Raw genomic sequence first — 13626 nt, 5'->3', positions numbered from 1 at the left:
GATGTGGCTCAGTGGTTAAGACCCCTGGGTTCCATCCCTGGTATCAAAAAAAAAAAAAAAAGAATGTAATGCTATAACAAATACAAATAAAATTCAGTGGGATCCACAGGGGGAGGAACTACTCGAAACTAAATTGTTCTTTGAATAAGCCCAGGCCAGGTTTGGGAGGGCTCCAGACTATTTGTATGCGCATGGAAACCCCAACATGGCCAATCTCCCAGAGTCACTGCCAGCTTTTATGGGTACTGGCCATATGTTGAAACGCAACCAGCAGATTTTACAACCCTACATAGAAACTTATTGCTGTGAGCTGTGGCCACTATTTGCAGAGCTCATTGTTTGTGACTCTGTCACTCATATTTGCAGTTGCCCTGAAACCTTTGCTCTGAAGAGCCCCGCCTCCCCTCCACTTCTGATACTTCTGTTGCTTCATCAGCCGCCTCCATTACTTCCTGCTGCAACTACAGCGAGCCTGCAGCTGAGTAGGAGTTGGAAAAAGGTAAGTATGAATATTTATTTCCCAAGCATCTCCCCAGTGAAATGCACGTGCACACGCCATTTGCAAGTGTTTTGCAGGGGCGTGCAGCACATTCCATTCCTCATTCCTAGAGTCTAAAAATGTTTTTAACCTCTTCTTTTTCCTTCTCTATACCACTTTAAGCTGGGCAAAATAACCCACAGTCAACCTACCTCATCCTTTCTTGTATACATGTGGAAAAATAACTTAAGGATACTATTAAGGGACCCAAGTGTATTTGGGGGGATCAGGTATACATGTGCTTTAGCAATTAAGGTGTAAATGATTCATAATCAATTTGAATGCATAATTGTCTTTAACTAGAAGGTTAAAGACCAAAAATATAGTTTAGATATGTATCACTAGTCACTTTAAGGCTCAAACAAGTCTTGACTACTTTGATAATGATGGAGCTAAATTAACAGTAAATTATAATTAAAAGCAAGAATGGCAGCAATTGGAAATCTTGACCCACACATGACACTGATGATAGACTAATGACAAAGCACTTGTCCAGACAATGTATAGGGATGGGGAAGGCTCCCTCTGTGCTTTATGCTAGGTCCCATTTTCCCAGAAGCCAAACTTCCTGGTGGAATTCTAAAGCAGAATCCTCAAAAGTTGGTAGCTCAATGATTTTTGCATATGAATTCCAAATTGGATTAATCTGTAGCAATAGTTCATATAGCAAGCTATCAGTAAGTAGTTTTGTTGTTGTTGTTGTTTTAGTTGTTGATAGACCTTTTATTTATTTATATGCGGTGCTGAGAATTGAACCCAGTGCCTCTCACATGCCAGGCAAGTGCACTACCACTGAGCCACAGCTCCAGCCCCAGTAAGTAGGTTTTGATGTATGCAAAAATGAAGGTGTATGGATTTGTTAATAGTTTATGCCAAAGGACTACAGGGAAGAATTGCTTTCTTGGATCAGTTTCAAGGTAAAATTTAAGAATCACCGATTAGAAGGCCCTGGAATACAGCTGAATTGTTATTCTCAGATATTTTAGACAATATGAAATGAGATCTGAGAACCAAATATATTTATTCCAATTCTTTCTATAATAAGGGTCACACCAAGACCTCAGGCAAAAGCTAAACATTCCAGCCTGTACCCTAGTTAGGTTAGCACAGAGGTTACTGTGTCTTTGAAGTTTTTCACACTTGCTAATTTAAAAAAAAAAAAAAAAAAGCTGTCTCCTCAAAGAAATGAAGATGGATATTGGCAACTGAGAAGAGTTATATTTTATTTGTGGCTTAAAAATTAGCTAAAAGGACAAGAAACAGTTATTTCTACCTTAGAAAAGAACACTTCACAATTGCATAACACTTTTAACCTCTCAAAACACATTTGTATGAATGACTACAGTTTCCATAGAGCAGGTGTAATTTAATTTTTGAGGAGACCTAAGATAACTTGCAATTCTGACCTTTTTTTACCCTTCCTTTCTCAACCTTCTCCTTGAGTTCATATTCCTTCTAAGTTTTTCCTTCCTCTCTTGTAGTTTTTGTTCAATTTTTTTTACTTCCTGAAGAACCTGCTCATCCTTGAAGCAAGCCTATAGGACTTTTCAGGGTTATTCAGTGTTCAAGAGGTAGCTAATGCTGGAATCAAGGTCTAACTTGACCTAGATTTGTTGAGTCCTTTTTAAAAAAAAAATCAAAATATTTTGCTTTTGAAATAGGTCAGGTGGGACCCATCATGGAAAGGCCCTTGTTTCCTTGATAGTCTCAAAGATAAGCAGGTCTGTGCATTGAGAGTCACTCAGGTGCTGCGTAGGTCACCTAAGTCATCTCACACCTCCAGACTCACAGAGTCAGCCAGCGCAAGTTGGCAAGATCAAAGTAATCTGGGGAATGCTATGGGTTTCATGGTGTCCCTTACCTCCACAAATTCCTATGTTGAAGTCCTGATCTCCAAGGCCTCAGAATGTGGCCTTATTTGGAGACAGGGTCTTTACCGAGGTAAGTCAAGTTAAAATGAGGCCACATGGGTGGGCCTTAATCCAATATGAACTGGTGTCCAGAGGAAATTCTGGACACAGACACATATAGAGGGAAGACCTTGTGAAAACACAAAAGGAGGATGTCCTTCTACAAGCCAAGGAGAGAGGACTGAACAGACCCCTGCTTCATGGCCCCCAGAAGGAACCAACTCTGCCCATATTTTGATCTCAGATTTCTGGCCGCCCGAACTGTGAGAAAAAGTATTTTGGCCGTTTGAGCCACACAGTTGTGGTCCTTCCTTATGGCAGCCCTAGAAAACTAATGCATAGAGTAACAGGTGTGGGAGACTAATTTTTCCTGCCTCCTCACAAGATTGTTTTTGAGATCGAAATGAAGCCAGGCATGGAGACACACTCCCAGGATCCCAGAGGCTTTGGAGGCTGAGGCAGGAGGATCAGTTCAAAGCCAGCCTCAGCAATTTAGAAAGGCCTTAAGCAACTCAGTGAGATCCTGTCTCTAAATAAAATACAAAATAAGGCTGTGGATGTGGTTTAGTGGTTTTAAGTGCCCCTGGGTTCAATCTCAGTACCCACCAGGCCCCACAAAAGAAAAAAAAAAAAGATCAAAATGAAGTAATAGAACTAAAAACTTCATAAATAGCTAAAACTATAAGGAAGATGAAAGCAATTGGTATTTGTTTCAGAAAAAACTCAGTGTTTAGAACCAGCTGAAAAGGGATGGCACAGAGAAGCTGTATCAAGGATTTAGGACAGAAACATGTCTTCAGCAGCAGCAAAATGGGAGTATCCCTGCACCCCAAGCAGGAAGAAGAGGTTTATACACTAAGCCGGACAAATGACCTCAGTCAATTGCCGTTTACCTGGGCTTTCTCAAAAACTATTAACATGTCAAATGTCAGTCAAGAAACAGTCTCTGTGACATGAAATGCTCAGCTGACTGTGTCAATAACTTTGTTTATCCTCAAGCTTTTGGGAGGCATGCCAGGGTCACCTGCTGGGCAACATGGCATTACAACCAAGATGGTTGCAGCCAGTTCAAGCTGGATCTCTGCAGTACTCATCTGGTAGTATTCCGTGGCTACGATATTTAAAATCCCTACATTCTAAAAATTAACCCTCTTCCACACATACACACTGAATCCCCTCCTTTGATTTATTTTTTTCTCTACATAACATTTGTCACCTTCTAAGGTACTATATATTTGGTGTATTCATTTTGCTTATTGTCTGTCTCTTCCCACTAGGAATAAGTCTGTGAGGTCAGGGACTCTGTGTTTTGTTTGTGGCTGTCCCCGTGGCACTAAGAACTTTGCCTGGCAAATGACAGTTCTTCAGTACAAACTGGTTGGTGAGGGATAAAGTCATATTTGCATCATCTCATCTTCATCTATTCCCTACTGATTCTTTAAGACTTAACTTAGGAAAGACTTAGACTACTTTAGGAAACTTCCCAAGCTTCTATTCTCTACCCTAGTTTGGAACTCCTCTTCCATTCTCTAAAAAGGATATTTCTATGATTGTACTGAACACATCACATTTCTATGGCTTCCTTACTGTGGGTTTCTTGACGGTAGGGACCACCAAGACACATCCATCCTATTGTCCAAGGAAGTGGTTCTCTGCTGTTCCTTAGGGGACTCTGTAATTGACTGTTGAGTAGTCAGGGTATTAGTCTATTTCCTTTTACTTCTTCCTTTTTTTTTTATAGTGCTGTGGATCAAATCCAGGGCCTTGCACATGACAGGCAAATATTCTACCACTGAGCTACATCCATAGCCTGTTTTTCTTCACTATAACAAAATACCTGAGGTTGAATAACTTTATAAAGAAAAGAAGCTTGATTAGCTCACAGTTCTGGAGGTTCAAGAGTATGGTGCCAGCATCAGCTCATATCTAGTGAGAACCACGTGGTGAATGCATCAGAACAGTGAGAGTGTGTGTGGAAAGAAGAGATCATATGATGAGATAGGAGTGATTGAAGGGTCAGGTTCAGACTTTCATAAGTACTCACTCTCTCAAGAAAGTAACTCAAGCCAGGCATGGTAACTCATGCCTGTAATCCTAGGGCTCTGGAGGCTGAGGCAGGAAGATCACAAGTTCAAGGCCAGTCTCAGCAATTTAGTGAGGCCCTAAGCAACTTAGCAAGATCCTGTCTCAAAATAAAAAATAAAAAGTGGCTCAGTGATTGAGCAACCCAGGGTTTAATCCCCAGTACCAAAAGAAAGAAAGAAAGAATTTAACACAAGGGGTCCCATGAGAACATCAATCCCTTTGGAGAACACCCTCCAAAGACCTAAGGACCTCCCACTAGGCTTCACCATTTAAAGGTCCTAATTTGTGTCACATTGCCACAATGGAGACCAAATCTCCAACACAGGAACTCATGAGGGACAAATCACATCCAGACCATGGCAGCCAGTCCCTAGGGAGCCAGGGAAGGAATGGGCTGAGGGTGGACTAGAAATGGCTCACTAGGGGTACCAACCTTGTTGCCTAGGCTGAGCCCATGAGCTAGAATGGTCAGCAATACCGAGCACTCAAAAGGAAGCCACCGCATTTCTGACAGCCTCTTGGCATGGCTTTTAATTAGTGACATCCATCTGTAAAAGGTACATTGCCCCACAGCCCATTACTGCTCTGGAGCTGGTGATGATAACAATACTTGCGATTACTTATTTGCAGTCTAATGTCACAGAGGAAACTATGAGTGTAAGACAGTGATGTCAACTGTGAGGGTGTAAAAGTCAACAAATCAGAGCAGAGATGTGCAAAGCTACTTTACAGAGCAAAAAGAAAGCCTCCTGGATATGTAAATTGAGTCTTACCTGATTCATATGTTAACTGAATACAGAATGAGTTTACCTGGAGCTGGGTAGTAGGGGGGTGTCAATTAAGAAACTTTGGGAAAGAGAGAACTGAGGGGCCTTTGTCAGCTAAGCCCCCAGGACTGAGAGTGCCTGAACATGGCTGCCGATATCAGACCTTCCTGCAAAGAGTATGATGGGAACTAAATCCCAGAGGTGGGGCAGGGCCCTTCTGGGAATGGAAGTGCTCTGTGGTCAGCAAGCAGTGTGGAGGGAGAGCTCACAGAGAGCAGATTTAGGTAAAAATTCTCTGGCTCATGAAACATGATGTTGTGGTTTGCATTTTACAAAGAAAAATATAGAGGAAAGACAAATCTGTAAAATGTCATGGTGTCCTCAAGGAAGAATTAAGGCTCTCAACAAGAATGAGGAAAGTCATTTCTTGCTTGCCAGACTGACCCAGCTTTGGGATTTCATGATCCTTGGGGATGAGTCATCCTTCTGTCCTTTCATTCCTTCAAACATTTTTTCGTTAGACCCTTACTAAATCATGGGGATACAAAAATAAATGTTAACAGATGATCCAACTAAGAACCTTAACCTCCTGGATTTGTGTAATCCATAATCCAGTGGAAATAAGCATTATCTGGCATCCTCCCCTAGGGATGGGGAGTGGTTAGGAAGGGTAGCAGTAACATTGGGGATAGCAAGGTCAATTGAGCAGAAGAGAAGTCTCCTAAGAGGGATAAGATGCCAGTTCACAGGGGCACTCTGGAACCAAAGCATCATAACTTCTTGCTGGGAATGTTGATGGGGGATCCAGTACAGCAGAAATACAGCCCCAGTTAGGCTAAGAGCTCTACTATTAATAAACACCTTTTCCCATAGTCTGTGTCTTTGTCTTATCCCTATCATAACAGTACTCTTTATTCTTGGTTTTGTGGAATTAAACCAAGAAGTCTTAGCATACTGGTATTTTTTCTGCCTGAGCATTTTATAACAGTAAATAAAGAGAGTCATCTTGGGCTACATATTTCTACTGTTTTGCCACAGTACTTGTCCTCATTCTCCATTTGGCAGTACTTTCCCCGGTCTGGTAGTCAGCATTTCTGACAGCTGCTTGGCATGGCTTTCAATTAGAGACATCCATCTGTAAAAGGTACATTGCCCCACAGCCCATTACTACTCTGGAGCTGGTGATGATAACAATACTTGCTATTACTTATTTGCAGTCTAATGGATGAGGACCCTTTTTTAGAACACTTACCTGACCATGGGTCTACCATTTCTGGATAAAAATTTCATTTGAAGAAATTGCATCTAGCAAATGGAATTAGACCAAGACATATGTGAGAATGTGGAATGCCAACACTCTCAACTACAGGGCTATCGTTGGGTGCACAGTTCAAAATCATTTTATGTATCTTCCCCAACCTCAGCTGTACCTATTTGAGAACCTTTTTTCTCCTTTTCATTTCCAAGTATTGAATGCAGGCAGATCATTGTGCTATAGGAGCTTGACAGGGACTTTCTATGTAATCTCTTCCTTCTCCAATGGAAATCTCCAGCTGGATGAAATAAGTCAGCCAAGGAGGTTTAGGTATGCAACATTATTAACAGCTCAGGTTTGGAGCCCAACTGTCTGGGTTTGAATTCCTGGATTTGAAGACTGGGACACATTTCTTAATATTTTATACCTCTGTTTGTTCATCTGTAAAATGGAAGCAATAATAGTATTTATCCTTGTAAGCATATTCCAAAGATTGAGTGAGCTAATTCATTTAAAACATGGACAGGCCCATAGTAAGCACTTGGTAGTAAAGATTAGCTAATCTTATTATCTATAGAACTATCATTTTCAACCTGAGTGGTATATCAAATGAATTAGAAAGATTTTGAAAAAATGCTGATGCTTAGAGACCAATCCTGGATCATGTTTTCTCAGTTGTGGCACTACAGACATTTTGAGCCAGAGAATTCTTCTCAGTGGGGGTTTTCCTCTGCATTGTTAAGATATCTAAGAGCACTCATGGCCTTCACCCATTAAATACCTTTAGCAGCTCCCCACCCACATTGAGACAACCCCAGTTGTTTTCAGACATTGCTAAATATCTATTTCCTTGGGACAAAAATTGGTCCAGCTGAGATCCACTGCCCCAGATCAATTAAATTATAGTCAATGGAGATAGTTGGATAAGGCTTGGGTTTTTCCAAAGGCAAATCCTGGTTTTGTGTGGCATGAAGTTTATCAATTTGGGAGTCCTTCTTTATGAAAAAGAATGCAAATGTAAATACAAATTTAGGTATGGAAGTGAATATTCATTTAGATTGAGTAAAGAAATGACCACACAAAATTAAAGCCTTGGGGATATATATATCTCTTTCTTTTGTGATCATCATAAGCAATTTACCAGCAGAAAATTTGCTTGAATATAACCTAGCTTTCCCCACCTAGAACACTGGACAAGTCTTACCTCTCAGAGGGGCCCATGCCTGAGGGGCCCTGAAGTTCAAGTGTCCTGAGCCAGCTTCATGGATAATCCACTGCTGGGTCTTCCCCTGCTGTGGTCACTAGCTCTGGACAGAAGCTTCCTTCTCCCAGAGAGCAGGCACAAGGCCCAGGAGGCCCAGACACCTTAATCACAATTTCAGAATATTTGGCACTGGGAGGTAGGTTGGAGGTAGGTAGGGAACACAGAGGGAGGGACTCAATTTGCAGCCAAACCCTGAACTCTGGAGAACTGTGACCCTGGACTATGTAAAAGTAGTTCTGGTAACTTTGCTGAGCATTGGTTTTACGTTTTAGCACCAAGATCTTGGGCAGAGTAACCCATCAGACTTTAGGACAAGGAGTAGTGCAGGTTGGGCATCCAGTAGAGTTCCAAGGGTCAACACAATCACCCCTCCTTCTATTCCTTAAGAATGTTGAGTCCCAGCTCAGCTCAGAGATCAAAAGAATCAGGCACTGAATGAGCAGGCCATACAAGCATTCAGTGGCCATAACAAGGGAGCCAGAATTCAGGTCTTAGAAAGAAAAGTTACTTCTCTGCTCCACGAGATGGAGTTGCAGGGAGAGACTACACAAACACAATACTGGATTTCCTGCCTTGGTCAAGATGGACTTAGGAACTGGGTGTGAGGAGGGATGACTAGGACTGGGTATAGAGTCAGCTGTGAAGCTAGCTCGGAATTATAGAGCAAGGGAGAATGAGATGGGTTGACACAGGGCAATTGCCACTAAACAGAGGCTCTCTTGATCTTGTGCAAGGAACATTAATCTTTGTAACATCAGCAGAGTTGCCCATGGAGGCATCTTGGAGCCTGCTAAGAAAATGTATTGGAATTAGGGGCCCTTCTTTTCTTTCTTTTCTTTTTTCTCTTCCTCTTCCTTCCTTCCTCCCTCCCTCCCTCCCTCCCTTCCTTTCTTCCTTCCTTCTGTACTGGGAGTTGAACCCAGGGATCTTCTACCACTGGAATATATCCCCAGCCCTTTTAATTTTATTTTGAGACAGGATCTTACTGAGTTGCTAAGCTGGCCCATAACTTGCAATCCTTCTACCTCAGCCTCCGGAGTTGCTGGGATTACAAGTATATACCACTGTGCCCAGCAAGAATTAGGAGTTTTCTAGACCCATGAAATGAAGAGTTGGATCCTGTAGTCACCCCACCATTATTCAGGTTGGCTAGATACTCATTTTATCATTGAGAATTCATGCCAATTCCTCATAAACAAGCTGCTATATCCACAGCGCACCAAAAGCAAGGTTATAAAGGAATTGGAATAACACTAGTTGTTATTTTCCCAACTGTGTTGAACTGGGATCCCAAATCTGTCATAACCAGGCTTGTCTATCTTTGATGTCCATACTTGGTCCATTTCACCCACCACTGCCCATTCTCACAGGTGGTTAAACAGAAGCTAACGATGCTTTGCTTTTGAGGGAATTCAATATCAGCTTTTCATACTTTCGAATGCAACTCTCCATCAATATATTATTAATAATTAATGAAGTAATATCCTACAAATATCTATAACTGCTACTTTGCAGAATTGCAGTGAGGAATAAAAATAATGTATATAAAGTGCTTGACACATCCGTGATATTCATGAAACAGTAATTATTATTAATACTATGAATTTGCTCCAACTCCAAAGTCAGATCTGAGTTTAAATCCTAGCCCTAGATGTGATTGAGCAAATTAATTAAAAGCCACAATCCCTTAGTTTCCACATCTATAAATGGTTAAAAATAGTTCCTACTTTATGTTAATGGTAGATATGTGATAATTCTAAGAGAAGGCATTTAGCATTATGCTTATCATATAGTAAATAATGAATAAACATGAGTTATTGCATTAATTTTTTTATGAGGTCCTTACCATTCTGCTTCTGTTTGGTTTGTCCCTGATTTCATCACAATGCTATCTCCTTGTTAATAGCTCCACACTCCTTTTTGCCCTTTTGAAATAACATGCACTTTTGAAATTCTGAAATCTACTTGGAAGAATTCCATTAAATTCTTTCCTTCTGATGCTCATTGACTCTATTTTGATTACTTTTCAGTTTTCTTAAATCCTCTAGGTCCTTTCTCTTTGCCAGTATTATTTTAATTTAGGGCATTCTTGATACACAGTCCATTATTCAGGCCCAGAACATCCTGTGACTTGGAAACTCTTTGTTCAGTAACAGTCATGCCCTTGATTATAATCATGATGCTTGATTCAGATCCATGGTTGTTTTCTCCATCTGTCTGCTTGCCTGCGCTTGCACCTTCTACTGTGAGTGAGAATCCACCATTATAGTACCTTTCCCTGGTACTTTGAAGGCCTCCTCTCAGCTGTGCCTATACTCCTGCTTTGTCTCTGGAATCCTTTGCCCAAGAGTCCTTAAAGACTGTTTTCTTTCTGCTTGTCCTCTTCTTTGAAGTTTTTCTCTTTTTGAGATTTACTAATGGGATTTAAATGTTCGTATTATTTATTAAGCTCTAGCTTCTAAAATAAAGACTATGCTGAGTGACTTGAGTGGCAGAAATATTTAAGTAAATTATATTATATGTAATGGTTATGTTCTTATAAACTATTGATTGGAATTTTTGTAAATAAGCTTTTACTTTAAATATTTTAGGGGAGATAACTTTTTCCCATAGTAAGGGCCTTTGTAAAGTAGATAATTACTCACTAATTTATGTTTTTAAAAAAATATTTTTTTTAGTTGTAGATGGGCTCAGTACCTTTATTTAATTTATTTATTAATTTTATGTGGTGCTGAGAATTGAACCCAATGCCTCACATGTGCCAGGCAAGCACTCTAGCACTGAGCCACAACCCCAGCCCTACTAATTTGTTTATACATAAAAATGTGAGAATGTTGATACTGCATTAGACCCTTGGTTCATTTGGTATTCAGTCTTCAGGAAAGGTTTTTTGAAAATCACAGCTATTAGACCCATTTAAAAATAGAAAGTAACCCAATAATGTCCAGCTTTTTTGATCTCCTGACCGTAAGTTTTTTAAATAATATAGGGAATAGGGGTGGAGCTCCTATTAGTGGTAGAATAGTGGTAGAATGCACACTAGGCATGTGCAAGATCCTGGGTTCAGTATCTAGCACTGCCCTCCTATATAAACAAAATGATAATACATGAAAAAGTAATACACTTCTAGGGAAGCTAATGAATTAAACACATTTGTTAATCTCTGTTGTCTGCCAAATCTTATTAAAATGTGTGTGTGTTTGTGTGTGTGTGTGGCAGAGACAGAAAGACAGAGAGATAAAATGATACACAATCCTAAGAAAAACATAAAGAGAACAGGTGAGGTGAGCACAGCAAATGAGAGATGTCAACAATCTTTTGGATGATAAATGGGTAGGAAATGATAATTGACTTAGTAGAAAGAAAACAGCAGAAATGCTAGTGTCCTTTGGGAAGTAACAGCAAAAAGCAAACTAATGCTTACACTGAACTCCAGAAAGAAATGGGAGATACGTGATTAGGGAGAAACTGCAAACCGAGGGACTGAGGGAAAATCTATATAAAGAAGAATTAGACTCCTTCAAGATTTCCCACTCCTTCTACCCAGACAAAAGCATACCCTACTCCCATCCCAGTGGGAGATTAGATAGACCTTTGCTCTCTGGAAAAGCTGACCCAGAAAGATTTTGAACTCCAGCATCCCTAAAGTGGCTGAAGTCACCCGGTGGAATACCTTGTTAAAAACAGAGGAATTACATGAAAGTGTACAGACCAAAAATTGGGACTCCAAGCAATTTTATGTTAATTTCCAGATGCTAGCATCTATTCTTCTATTCCATTAGGTAAGAGATTATAGGATTCTTCCTTTGGGAAGACTCTGCTTCCAAACCAGCTGGATCTTTGCCCAACGATCTTACAGACAAAGCAGTTATCAATTATTCTCCACTTATGAACATAGAAACCAAGAACCGTAATTAGCAGTTTAGTGCTGTCATCCTAATACATGCATGGATGGCCAAGGATCATACAAAAAGCATTGTTGAAAGTTTTTACAATGAAAGGTATTTGGAAAATAACAGAAAAGGGGCTGGGATTGTGGCTCAGTACATGTGAGGCACTGGATTTGATAGTCAGCACCACATAAAAAATGAATGAATGAATGAATGAATAAAATAAGGGTGTTGTGTCCATCTACAACCAAAAAATTTTTAAAAAACAATAAAAATAACAGAAAATAGAAACTTGGAGGAAAGGAAACAATTCAGGAAGTGCAAGGGAAAACATACATATTTCTCAGAGGAACAGAAAGACAATCATGATCATTAAGAGAAAAAATGCTCTTGAATATAAAAAAAGAATAAATTTAAAATTTTAATGAATACAAAGTCAAGAAAATCCCTCAATAAGAAGAATATAGGGGAAAAAATAGAAGGAAAATGGGAGAGGTAAAGTGAGCAAGGTTGAGGTTCGGACAAAGACCTCTATCAACAACAGGACTTCTAAGAGAGGAGGAAGAGCTGGGGACATAGCTCAGTTGGTAAAGTACTTACTTACCTTACATGCACAAGGCCCTGGGTTCAATCCTCAGTACCACATAAATAAATAAAGAAGTAAAAGAGGAGGAAAGAGAAGAGAAGAGGAAGTAAGTTATGGAACACAGGAAAAAATTAGACATAAAAAGTGGAAAGGGGAAAATTTTAAATAAAAAAAAAACAAGAGTTTAAATTAATTTAACAAAAAGTTATAAATAATTTAAAACAGGCAAAATGTAACTAACAAAGGGATAATAGGGTTCCCTGAAAGAGAAAACCAAAGCAAAGGAATAGAAAAAATACTAAAAAATATAATTGGAGAAAACTTTCCTGAGATTAAAAAATAAAAAGTATACATTGAAGAGGCACACCACATACCTGAGAACACCACCTCAGACTAAATAGCACCAAGATATATCTATGAAAATTATTAAACTTTACAAAAAAAGAGGCAAGTGACTTTTAAAGGAAAGAAATACAAGTTGTCCATCAGACTTTTTGACAGCAATAATTTATGCCAAAAGAAAATGAAATAACATATTTAAGATATTTAAGGGATGAAAATATAAGTCTAGGATTTTATATCTCAGTAAATTGATTTTTAAATTTTAAGAAAATCAGCTGTTTTCATACTAAAGAACTCAGGGAAGCTGGGTGTAGCAGTGCACACTGGTAATCCTGAGACAACAAGGTTGCCCAGGCTGTCTTTGAACTTGCATTGCTCCTGCCTCAGCCTCCCAAATCACAGGGATTACAGGCACGTGCCACTATACCCAGTCAAAATGGTGCCAAGTTTGAGGCCAGATTGGGCACCTTATCTCAAAATAAAGTAAAAATAGGGCTGGGGATATAGCTCAGAGGTAGAGTACTTTCTTAGAATGTGAGAGGCACTGAGTTCAATTCCCAGGATTACAAACAAAAATAAAAATCAAAAAAACAAAAATCAGCTCAAGGAATATTTTCCCCCTAAGTGTTACCTGAGGAATACACTAGGTAACTAACTTTCTCTTCCTTCCTTCCTTCCTTCCTTCCTTCCTTCCTTCCTTCCTTCCTTCCTTCCTTTCTTGGAGTGGTGGTACTGGGGATTGAACTCAGAGCCTTGACATACTAGGCAACTTCTCTGACACTGAGCTATATATAGCTCCAATCTCTAGAAAATGAGTTCCAGAAATCAAAAATAACTATCAGTTTAAGGACTTATAATTACTTGTAGAGCTAAAGCTAAATGAAAATTAATGTCTCTATGTTCAGGCAATATAATATGGTACAAATTCAAAAAATCAAATTAGTCAAAAAGAGAGTACGAATGTAAAAAATATTTTAAAAAACTGTCCC

The 13626-nt window shown here is 39.5% G+C and overlaps 1 protein-coding gene across 1 annotated transcript in view; it reads left to right on the top strand.

Moving 5' to 3' along the window:
* The first annotated feature begins 396 nt into the window (after positions 1 to 396).
* Positions 397 to 13626, top strand: part of Lpgat1 (lysophosphatidylglycerol acyltransferase 1) — a 118208-nt gene continuing 104978 nt past the window's right edge. The window contains exon 1 of the mRNA XM_046452113.2: positions 397 to 499. The gene's annotated coding sequence lies outside the window, so the exon portion shown is untranslated. The remainder of the gene's footprint in view (positions 500 to 13626) is intronic.

The sequence above is a fragment of the Marmota monax genome, unplaced genomic scaffold (genome assembly GCF_021218885.2).
Source record: "Marmota monax isolate L192 unplaced genomic scaffold, Marmota_monax_Labrador192_F-V1.1 WCK01_AAM20220418_F8-fsc00105, whole genome shotgun sequence".
Classification (NCBI taxonomy): domain Eukaryota; kingdom Metazoa; phylum Chordata; class Mammalia; order Rodentia; family Sciuridae; genus Marmota; species Marmota monax.
Note: the sequence above shows the minus strand (reverse complement) of the source record. Positions and strands in the feature narration are given on the sequence as shown.